The sequence below is a fragment of the Alnus glutinosa genome, chromosome 3 (assembly GCF_958979055.1).
Source record: "Alnus glutinosa chromosome 3, dhAlnGlut1.1, whole genome shotgun sequence".
NCBI classification, from domain to species: Eukaryota; Viridiplantae; Streptophyta; class Magnoliopsida; order Fagales; family Betulaceae; genus Alnus; species Alnus glutinosa.
Window position 1 is genome coordinate 15,521,310 of NC_084888.1, and position 11,440 is coordinate 15,532,749.

The following is an 11,440-nucleotide window of genomic DNA, read 5'->3' on the forward strand; positions in this document are numbered from 1 at the left end:
TGCTTGCCTTCTTGCTTGCCAATCTTCTTTGAGTGTGTTTCTTCATCGTCTCATCGATAGACTCTTGGATGGTAGAAGGTTGTGTATCGTGTGGTTTGAACAAAAACAAAAACAAAGTCCTATGTGAGAGAAAGCTTCAAGCTTTTTAGGATAGCATTACTTGGATCAATACTGGTGAAGGAATGCAAACATCTAGAAGGATTCTAAGTTGACGGAGGAAAAAAATTTATTCAAAAAGTTGAAGGGACGTGATCTTCACTTTTGAGAGCTAGAGGAAGTAGTGAGCCAAAAAGGAAGAAAGGTGTGATTTTTGATCGCAGGAAAGCACAGTGCCAAGACAGAAAAATTAACGTCAAGATGGGAAGCTAGGGTTTCATCGCTAACTTTATGACATTTGGCAGGTTACGTAAAGACGAGTATCTAACGGGCTTTTAAAGGGACAAGATAGAAACTTCTCTATATCCCTCTATCATTTCCACTTCTTGACGTGCTTCAAACATGGCAAGGCAGAATGTAACGCCCCGCCTATACGTGACATTGGAGTTGAGATTTGGCAGGGAAATATATTTTTTCTTAACAACTTTGGGACATAACACAACAGAGCTGATTGAATTACCGCAATATATAAATAATATAATTTGGCGTTCTCGCATTGTTAGTTTGTGATTGGCTACATTCTGTTTGACAAAATCACTTTTATGTAATGTTGATACATAATCAGGGATGTCGTTTATTTTAGAGTCTTCATTATAGAAAACTGGTTCAAGATGCTCAAAGAAGATTCTGTGCAGATTCCAAGTTAGAGAAGTCAGATCCCAAGCTTCCTTCCAGACGGCCCAGTCATACTTCCGGACGCCCATCAGTGTCTAGAAGTTTCGAACAGTTCAAGGTTGCATCCGTTTGGACATCGCGGCAACGCGTCTGGCCGTTCATCAAAGTTCGACAAGAAATCAGATTTCCTTCACAGACATAGATATGGGGAGACAGCTGCATCCGTTTAGACGACAGGGCAACACCGTTCGGAAGCTATCCTTGATAAGGCAAGACATGGAGAAGAATTGAAACCGTCCGGACTTCAAGGTAACACCGTCCGGACTGGCCACGATATGGTATTGCGTGAAGCGCGTTATGGGAAGCCGGTTGCACAGTTGTCTGTCCGAACGGCCTCAACTTGCGTTCGAACGCAGCGTAGAGAAAACTGAATCAATGTTGATTTAGGTCTTTTGTAGCTTATAAATAGAAGTCTCTCGGCATTTACAATTTACAGAATTCGGTATTGAATTCTTCATAACTTAGAGAGTATATTTTAGGGAGAAATTGTAAAGATCCACTAGTTCTCCAGCTGTTGCCGTTGTGTGTTATTTCTGTGCTCTTAATTGAAGTCTATCTTAGGGAGGAGTCCTAAGGTAAAGGAATCCATAGAAGACTCCTTCAAGTAGGAGACTTGGTTAAGAGGCCTTTACGTTAGGTTAGGTGTCAAAGTCTTAGATACGATCGCTGCATCGGGTATGTGAGTGTTACTGTCTATGTACTAGCTTTGTCTTCTGATAGTGGATTTCTTGGGTTTGGCTACCCATGAGTGACTTTTCTCTTAATTGAGTTTTCACTTCGCTAACAAAATAATTGTGTTCTTTCAATTCCGTATTTACATTATTTTATTACACGTTGCACGCACACACAGTTAAATTAGAAGTCAACTATTTTTCACGCATGATAAATACACACAAAACATACGTGCCACATGCGGCACTAATATTGCGTAACCATTGTTTTAACCTAGTATGAACCAACATACAGAATATTGCATATTAAAAAATACTTAACAGTCACATTATTAATTATCAGCATAATCATCCTAGAGGTTCAGATCTTCTTCCTATCCTACATAAACATAGACGTGATTGTGGTTATCACCACAATCTCATACTATAATCATGTGAGTCAATTGCATTCAATAATATAATGAAATACTGATTCATTTAAAAGTACACTATGCAACAATATGATTACGGTTATATATATGTATGCTCAATCTCATTAATAGTTCTATAAGCACAGCTTCATTTATTTAACTTATTGGCATGGGCAGTGACGACTTACCTGTACCGTTGGTAGCGACAACTTTCCAACTAATTGATGTTTTTACCATGGGTAGTGATGACTTTCCAACTTATTATTAACCCGTTTATTAGTCATAATAGTAAAATATGCAAAGTACCAAACAAAACATGTAAAATGCAAAACAATTCGCATACAAATAAATAAAGCAGAAATCATAACATTATAGAAACCAATATCATTTTTAGTGAGTAGAATACTCATAGTTTTCCGCTTTAAAGAGATCCACATAAATGATAACTGCACAGTTATATACATGTAATAACAAATCAGCATTGTTGACTTCTAAACACTTAACCCAATTTCTAATGTCGCTTAGATATTATAACAGCATATAGAATTAGTCAATTATAATACCACATGTTTCATGTGGACTTTATTACGGCGTTTATTAATTAAGGTAAAAAATACACTTTAATTAAAACATATATTTTTATGTCAAATAAAAATAATAACTCCATTAATATAAATAATCGGTTTTACATTTTAAAATAACTGGATAGCACAACGGCATAAATGTAAATAATACTTATTTTAATCTTTATAAAATTTGGGCAGAATAACGGTATTAGTGTTACTAATGCCTAAAAATACTTTTAGCTTTTTGGACGGCGTAACAGTGACGTGATTTATTTTTTAAATATGCCACTTGAAATACCCTATTTAAAACAAAACTTATAAAATTACAAAACATTAAAACAAAGCTAATAACTTAGAAATTACATAAAACAAATCAAAACCTTATTTAGAAACTTACCAAATATCTCAAATGATATTTTGAGATATTAAAAGCATTTCAAAAACATCATGGACTGGTTGAGAGAGATTTGTTCCCTTTTCTTTTATCTCTTCTTTTTCTTTTTCTTTTCCCTTTTCTTTTCTTTTATATTTTTCCTTTTCTTCTCTAGAGTCCCCTTTTTGTCCCTTTCACCGAACACAAACACAGGGAAGAGAGTGCCCTTTTCTTCTTTTTGCTTTTTTCTTCTTTCCTTTTATGCCAGTTTCTAAAGAGTTCTAGGTTTTTTTTTTTTTTTTTTTTTTTTTTTTTTTTTTTTTTTCTCTTTCTCTTTTTTCTTTCTTACATAGCCAAACACACACACAAACACGCAAGAAGAGAGAGTCAGTGAAAGCGAGAGAGAGAGAAAGAGAGAGAGAGGGAGAGAGAGAGAGAGAGAGACTTACGGTAAGAGAGTTTATGTGTATTTCTTCTTCAAAAACAAAGGGCTGGCCGTGGGTTTTAAGGAGAGAAGAGAGAAGAGAAGGTTGGAGGTTTGCGGGCCATGAAGTGCTACTGTCCATGGGTAACACAGAGGGAAGGAAGAGTTCTGAGTGAGAATTTTCTGCTGAGAATTAAGAGAAACTGAGAGTGAGCAAGAGAGAGTTTTTGGGCTTTTCTTGCTGCACGTAAGGCACCGAAAGAGAGAATCACAGAGAAGGAGAGATAGCTTTCTTTCTTCGTGAAGATGAACGTGTAAAGACTAAGAAAATGAATAGGGCATTTAACAAATAATAAATTGTATTTATTAAATAGATGGGACTAATAATTATGTTCTAGGTGATAATACTTATATTATTGAAATAAAATAAATCTAAGATAAAATAATAGAATTTGAATAATAATAATAATGGGTCCTAGTTGAATAAATAATTAATTACATTAACCAAAGTGTGGTTTAAATATATGTGGGGCTATATGTTAATTATTAACAAAAGTTAGGACTTAAAATAAAAGACAATCCCCATTTGCCACATGTCAGCACATAATTGGTTGGGATAAGATTTCATTATCCTCTCCCCTTATTTCTCCACCATACACGTGTCTCTCCCTATCCCTTTCCTTATATTCTTTCCTTTCTTTTCACTGTTCTCTCTATTCTCCACACACGTTCTCTTCCTCTTTCTTTCTCCTTCCTTTTCTTTTATTCCTCCTTCCTTCTCTATCGCACGCACGGACGCACGCTGCCTCTCCCTCTCTTCTTCTCTTTTCTTCCTCCCTTCTCTTCATCATGTCTAGCCTGTAAGAGTGAGCCATCGAATGGAGAGAAACCGAGATTGGAGTGCATCGGAGAGACCGAGAATGAGAGAGATCCGGCCATGTGGAGGAGGAAAATAAAAATGGTAAAATCCCTAACCTTCCTTGTATTTTTGGATTACACATTGTCTAAATAGCATGAAAATTGTATTATATTGTTAGGACTTTGATTTGGGTTTTGTTTAAGAAGAAAATCTAGAGTTTTATGGAGGTGGATTTTTGAGGTAAATCCCTAACATTTTCTAGTGATTTTTGTAATATCCAATGAGTATAGAGCTAGATAATGGTGTGGATTGCTATTGCTTTTGTTAGATACGAACTTAGGGTAAATTTTGGGTCTTTGGTATTTGATTTATTCCCTCCATTTTGGGAGTTGAATGGCTGAACGTATGTATGTCGATTTATGGTTTGGTTTTCGGTAATGGCTTTGGAAGTTTACGGTTGGTTGTATATGTGTAAGGGTATGTCGTAGAAATTTTGGTTTGGGCTCCGTTTGGAAGCTTGACTGAGTGGGTGTTTATTATGATTTGATGATATTTTCTTGAGCCTTTGTTGATGGAATTTGGAATTGGATTAGTGGTGTTGATGTTAGTATTTTAATGGACTGATTTGAAGTGTGTTGCGATGGTTGGCCAAATAGATGTTTGATTTTGGTTCTGTTTCTTGGTAGTGGCAGATTTGCATCCCTATTGTTAGGCTTGATACATAAAGGGGTTTTTGGATATGATATTCGTCAATTTTCATTGAATGTTAATAAATTGATAATTGGCATTGGTGGAAATTGGGCTATGATGTATATGGAATTTTGGAAGTAAATTGTGGTTTGTTGATGATTATAATTAATCCTTGTGTTGTTTGTTGGAGGATTGATCTTATATTGGAATTACTAATATCTTGGGATTTGGTGTTCATTTTTAGATTGGAGTATAGTCTAATTATGGGTTTTGATATAAGTTGATTATTAACTTAAGGATAAATTGTTAGTGGTTGGATAGAGAAGAGTTTGATGATGAATTGGGGTTTTGTGGTATTGGAAGATTGTAGTACTTGGTTGTGATAAATGATTAGAGTCTTCGTTATGGCCTATTTGGATGTTTTAATTATTAGATGAGGTTTAGATTATACTCTTTAAAGAATTGGGTTGTTGATTATTTGTATGACTCATAGTGGAGTTGATTCTAATATGTAAAGGAGGATTTCAAGTATTTGTTGGGATTCTTTGCTATGGATCATTTGGGCTAATTTAGAGTGATTTGTTGTGTTGATTGGTTTGGATTTTAGAGAAATCATGAGAAAGATTAATGTTTTAAAGTATTAAGCAATAGGCTTTATGAGCTAATTATTGGAATGTTTACCTAATTAGAAATAAATTAAGGGAATAAGTAAATAACTTGATGTAGAAGAAATGCAAGAATTGATAATCGAGTTAGTCAAATGAACATAGATAGCGAGTTAGGTATTGGAATATTAACATAACTAATATCGAGGTAGAATTCTTAAGTGATATGAACCAATAACAGTAGGTATAATATCTAGTTTAGAAGTCTATGCATATGCTTCAAGCCTTAGTAAACGGATATGAAAATTGAAATTGACTTCTAAATAAAAGGCAAGTGTGAGAACAAGTGTCAACAAAAACAAACACAGCGGAAAATAAATGACACAGAGATTTCTGTTGACGAAGTGGAAACTCAATCAAGAGAAAAACCACTCCGGGGCAACCAAACCCAGGAATTCCACTATTCAGAAGACAAAGCTAGATACAAGATAGTAACACTCACATATACCCGATGCAATGGTCATACCTTGCTCTCTGACGTGTAACCCAACACGAACGCTTCCCAACTAAGTCTCCTACCTGAAGGGGTCTTCAATGCAATCCTTTACCTTAGGACCAACCCCTAAGATAGACTTCAGATGTAGCACAGCAACAATACACTTGCAATGGCTTCAGAGGAAAAATCACATCTCTGAGCAGTTGTGGAATTCAATACCGAATTCTTGCAGTTCTCAATGCCCAGGGGCCTCTATTTATATGCTGGGGGCTTAAATGAGCGTCATGCAAAATATAAATGGGCGCTATCCGGACGGTGGTCATGGCTGTCCAGACGGACAACTGTGCTACAGGATTTTCCAAAAATTTCGCTAAGAAATCTTTCCTGTTTAAGAGCCGCGTCCGGACGGGATGGCACATCGTCCGGACGGTCGCACGTCCGCTGCAAGTAATTTCCTTATAAGGCTTCGCGCGTCCGGACCATGGGGGATGAGCGTCCGGATGGCTGAACTTCAACACGTAATTTCCATATCTGCTATGCGCGCGTCCGGACAATGTGAGGCAGTCATTCGGACGCTTGAAGTTGAATCGGCAATTTCAATATTAGTTGCACATGCGTCCGGACCAAGGCTGACTGACGTCCGGACGGTGATATTTGAATTGCGATTCTTGCCTTAAGGTGACGCGCGTCCAGACGGGATACTACATCGTCCGGAAGGTTGATCGATCTTTCCTTTATCGGAACTTGGAAAGAATCTGAGACTGGTCGAGTACCGAGAGGCGTCCGGACATGCTGCTGGGACGTTCGGACAGATGAAAGCTGGATAGAAACTTCTCCATACAGTGGAGGGTCCGGAAGGAAATGCACGTCGTCTGGACAGATGATGCTTGGTTTGACTGGCGTTCGGAAGGTATGGCACGTCGTCCGGACGGATGGAACAATGGTCAGATGGGCGTCCGGACGGGATGGCTCGATCGTCCGGACGTTTGACAAGGAACCAAAATCTTCGATCTTTCACACAGTGCAAAGTCTTCTAAATGAGCGTTGAATAGTAGAATCCCTGTTTACATCATCTTTATACACACAAGTGATTTTGTCCAGAATGAGGCCAAAATACTAACTGGATATGTTACAAATGAAATTATAATCTAATCTAATAAGAGTTATTAAATTAGTACCTTAAATAAGGATAAGGTTCTATAATTTAAACTACCTAGATAGTTGTATCTAATAAAAGATAAAGTATAAAATATACTAATAGTTGTATCTAAAGATTAAGAAACGAAATAAGTCACAAACCTAAAGCCTAAGATTAATATCATAGGGGACAAATAATAGGTGGATAAAATAAGTGAATAACTAAATATAAAATAAATGCAAGAATTGTATCAAACAAACATAGATAATAGTTTGCATATTGAAATAGACATAATAGGGTCCATATGAGTGATTGACTAATATCAAATGGACCCCAAGTATAATACTAAGCTTTAAGGTTTATGTATATACCTTAAGCTCTAATAAATAAATAGGCAAAAAGTGTAATAAAAGAATGTATATTACAACATGTGATTATAAGTTAGTTTAATAAGAGTTATTAGATTAATATGCTTTATAAGATTAAGGTCTTATAGCTTAAATTACTTTGATGGTTAATAGTTAATAAAGATTAAGTACTAAGTATAATAGTTAAAATGAAAATGTCGTAAAATGGTAAATTGTCCAAGTAAACCTAAGACAAAAAACACAAAATAGTAATATTATAGAAAAACATGAATAGGTTCCAAAATCAATTGGTAATGTAATTAGAAGATTAATGTGCTTACTTATGCAATACGAAATACCTAAGTGCGTTATGAGGTTATGCTTAGCTTAATAAGCATTCTATACATATATATGTATATGGACCGAATACACTTAGCTTACATGGATAAACAACTATAAGACTTATAATTAATAACGATAATAAGGAGACAAATAAAATAGCAAACATGTCTTAAAGATTAAAGTAGGGTAAAATATGAACCTAAACCTAAGTGTTAACCTAATAGTAGTTAAATGTGCTGAATTAGCTTTACAAGCGGGTTATGCGACGTGTGAGCACGCGGGTAATTAGGATGTCATAGAGTATGGGATTCAATAGTGTAGTTAACAGTACCAATGTTTGCAGGATAGTGTCTGGATTGGAGACTTCAACTGGTTCTCCAATGTAGAGTTCGAGTCATGAGTCCAATGCAACCCAGGTGAGTATTCTACTCACTGAGAAAAGTTACTTTTATGTATTTTATAGGAATACAAATAATATGTTTTTCATATCGAACCAACAATATGTTAATTATATCTTTTGGATGTTTTGAGTAGTTTTAATTATGTTGAAATATGACAATATTGTTTATGTGATTTAAGATGATTTGAGATATGAGTATGAAATATGTTTGGTGTTTTGAGATATGATTTGAAGTGTTTTATTGGTTGCTGCAGTTGGAATTTTAAGCTATGTTTTGATGCTTGCTGCGGTTGGAAATTAAGTTATGCAAATTGTTTGAGAAAATGACATGTTGAACTATTTATGTTTTATGAATAAATCATGTGTTAAAGTCATGTCCATGAAATTAAATGTATAGTATTTGAGCATGAGCATGAGCATTGAGCATGAAACGAACAAGACCAGGGTTCAATTCCCTTTGGCAAACGAACAAGACTGGGGTTCAATTCCCTTTGGCAAACGAATAAGACCAGGGTTCAATTCCCTTTGGAAAATGCAAAATGAGAACAAGAAACATAAACAAGCACGATGAATAACAAGCATGCATAGCATTTGTTTTATGATAATTAAATTGTTTTCATGTTATGAGATATAGTAGTTTTATACTAGACGTATTAGTATGCATAAGAGTCTCAATGGGAAAGAACTTATGTATATTTCTATTGGATGGTTGCATGATTTAAATGTCATTGTTTTCTATGTCTCACTTAATCAAAAGTAATATAGTAGGTGAGGATGTATGTAGTGGTTTCCAACAATGGAACTTCTATGTATAAGTCTCGGCTGCATAGTATGCTTAAAATGTTTTCAATTAGTCGGTGTTTGCTGTATCAGCTATGGGGGTTTTTCAAACAAAAGTTTATAAAATTGGTGGCTGTTATAGTGTACGCATGACTATAAAAGAAAAGTTGGTTCTTTGCAAAAACTCAGTGAATAGTATGCCTCTGAGGTCTTAGAGTATTTATTTATGCTAAGATATTGGGCTCATAATTCCACCTATACAGATGTGGCAAACCCCCACAACCGTATAGATGATGTTTCTTTGGCTGCAGGTACTCCAGTTGTAGTTGCTGACGTTGTAGAAGTGTACTTGGGATATTATGACTGAAGCTCATCGCAACGGTCGTAATTGGTGGACCACGGGTTGTCCATTGTCTTATAGGTTCTGTTTATGGCTTGTTATGCCTGTGTCACTTGTTGTATAAGCCATTTCTGTTATGTATTTATATTGAGGAAAGACTTAAACAAATAGATGATTAAATGGCTCTTCTTCTTGATAATTTTTGATAGATGTATAGGATGTGATTTCCGCTATTAGGTTTATGCTTTTCGCTGCATAGCAGATAGATGTTATACTCTGATTTACCAGGTACATATTATGGGGTATGTACCATATGTTGGCTTTGAGACATATCATCGTACCACTGTGAAGATCCATTTATATTTTAAGGGGTTAATGTTTATGCAAATGTTTTGTAATTAAAAAAAAAAAAGGAAAAAACGGGCCATCACAGAACGTAAGTGGTGTTCTTCTTTTATAGAAACCTTGAAAGACTAGGATCAATTTGGGCAAAATTGATCCACCGGCTGGGAAGCTTAGCGTGAGCAGCAAGCTGGATGTGATCAACTGTGGAGGTGAGGTGTTGCATGACATGCATGAACTGAGGAGGAAACACAGCACCTGGACAAGAGAAAAAATAATGTCTCTTATCGTCAACTCACCAGTAGTTAGTTTCTAAATCTCTCTCTCTAACTGAATTCTTCTTTGTTTTCCTTTTCTTTTGACTAAGCTAGGGCGCGTTCGTGTAGATGTTTAGTTTAAGCCATTGGGTAAATAACGTGTAGGCTGGGTTAGGTTCATGTAGAAATAAAAATTGGCATTAGTTAATTTAATTAGTTTAACTTGTTGAACTTCTATTATTTAAGATATGGCTGAGCCACCCTATTCGACCTGCCAGGGGGTGGCCAAACCACCCATATGTGGCCAAATGGGGGTGGCCGAGCCACCTCCTTGGGGTGGCTTCGGCCACCCCCATTTGGCCACATATGGTGGTTTGCCACCCTCAGACTGGCCGAATAGGTGTGGTTGAGCCACCACTAGGCCAAATGGGGGTGGTCGGTCAGCTCTAAATGGTCCATGGGGTGGCTTCGGCCACCCTCAAAGCACGTGGGACTATTTTTGTAGAAAAGGAAAGTTAAGTAACGAATGGCAATATTGAAAATTTTGAAAACTTGGTTTGGGTACATACATTGCAAATCTTTTCACTTTCGAGGCAATATTTAAAAAGATGTCAAAAATTAGGGGTTAAAATGTATTTTTTTCCTTTAAAATTTATCTCTCTTAAAAGAAAATTATTTTCTAAAAAGTTGAGAACTTGCTCTCATTTTCCATGAACTCTCACATTGATATGGTCTAACATGTTTTTATATAGTTATTATGAGCTTTAGTTAAGCTAGAATATGGTGTGGGTACGAGTTTTGAGTTTTCCATGCATTCTATTACCCATCGAACGTTCATTGCATTTGACCGAACATTCTACCTCAATAATGAATGTTTGACAGTGACCATAAATGTATTGTTAGGGTTTTAATGATGGATTAGAGTATCTAGTGCGTTATTATAGTTTTTACATGCTTGGGTTGAACTCTACTTATATTATGTTTAGTACTATGGTATGTTTCGCAGTAGCGGGAGTTGAAGATGTTTGAGTTTGTGGATGAGCATTTGAGGTAAGTAAAATGCTTACGAAAGTGGTTTCCCTTTATCGTGCGATATGTCAAAGGCCTGAGCATGATTTACATTTCAAAATGATATGTCTCGAGCCTACTAATTTTATATGATTTTCTTAAAGTAAATTAACAATTTTTGCATCATATAACATGGTACACTAGTACACGACGTATTACAACCATGGGCTTACTATTATACTAGCTTGACCCTATGGTCACAGAGATTTACTTTTATGATTAGCCTTGGATCCGATATTTGTTTTGTGACGGGCAAATAGGGTCATAATTACAGTTTTGCTGCGTGGGCAAATTATGGTCAAACTCGGTCGGGCTGCTAGTATATGATGGAATGTAGCAATATCAAAGGTACCACTAGTATTGTCTTCAGGTCCCTCAGGACAACTCCAACCCTACCAATAAAGGTTAGGGGCTTGGATAGACTATATGGAGGATAACTATATATAGCATGGTTTTTCTACATAAAGACATCAATGATTGTTACCGGAATTATGTATCATC

General features: G+C 36.0%; 1 long non-coding RNA gene across 1 annotated transcript; it reads left to right on the forward strand.

Moving 5' to 3' along the window:
- The first annotated feature begins 4,009 nt into the window (after window positions 1-4,009).
- On the forward strand, window positions 4,010-9,602 carry LOC133862438 (uncharacterized). Its single transcript, XR_009899227.1, has 2 exons — window positions 4,010-4,236; window positions 9,244-9,602. It is a non-coding gene; the product is annotated as an uncharacterized LOC133862438 (long non-coding RNA).
- Window positions 9,603-11,440: the final 1,838 nt, after the last annotated feature.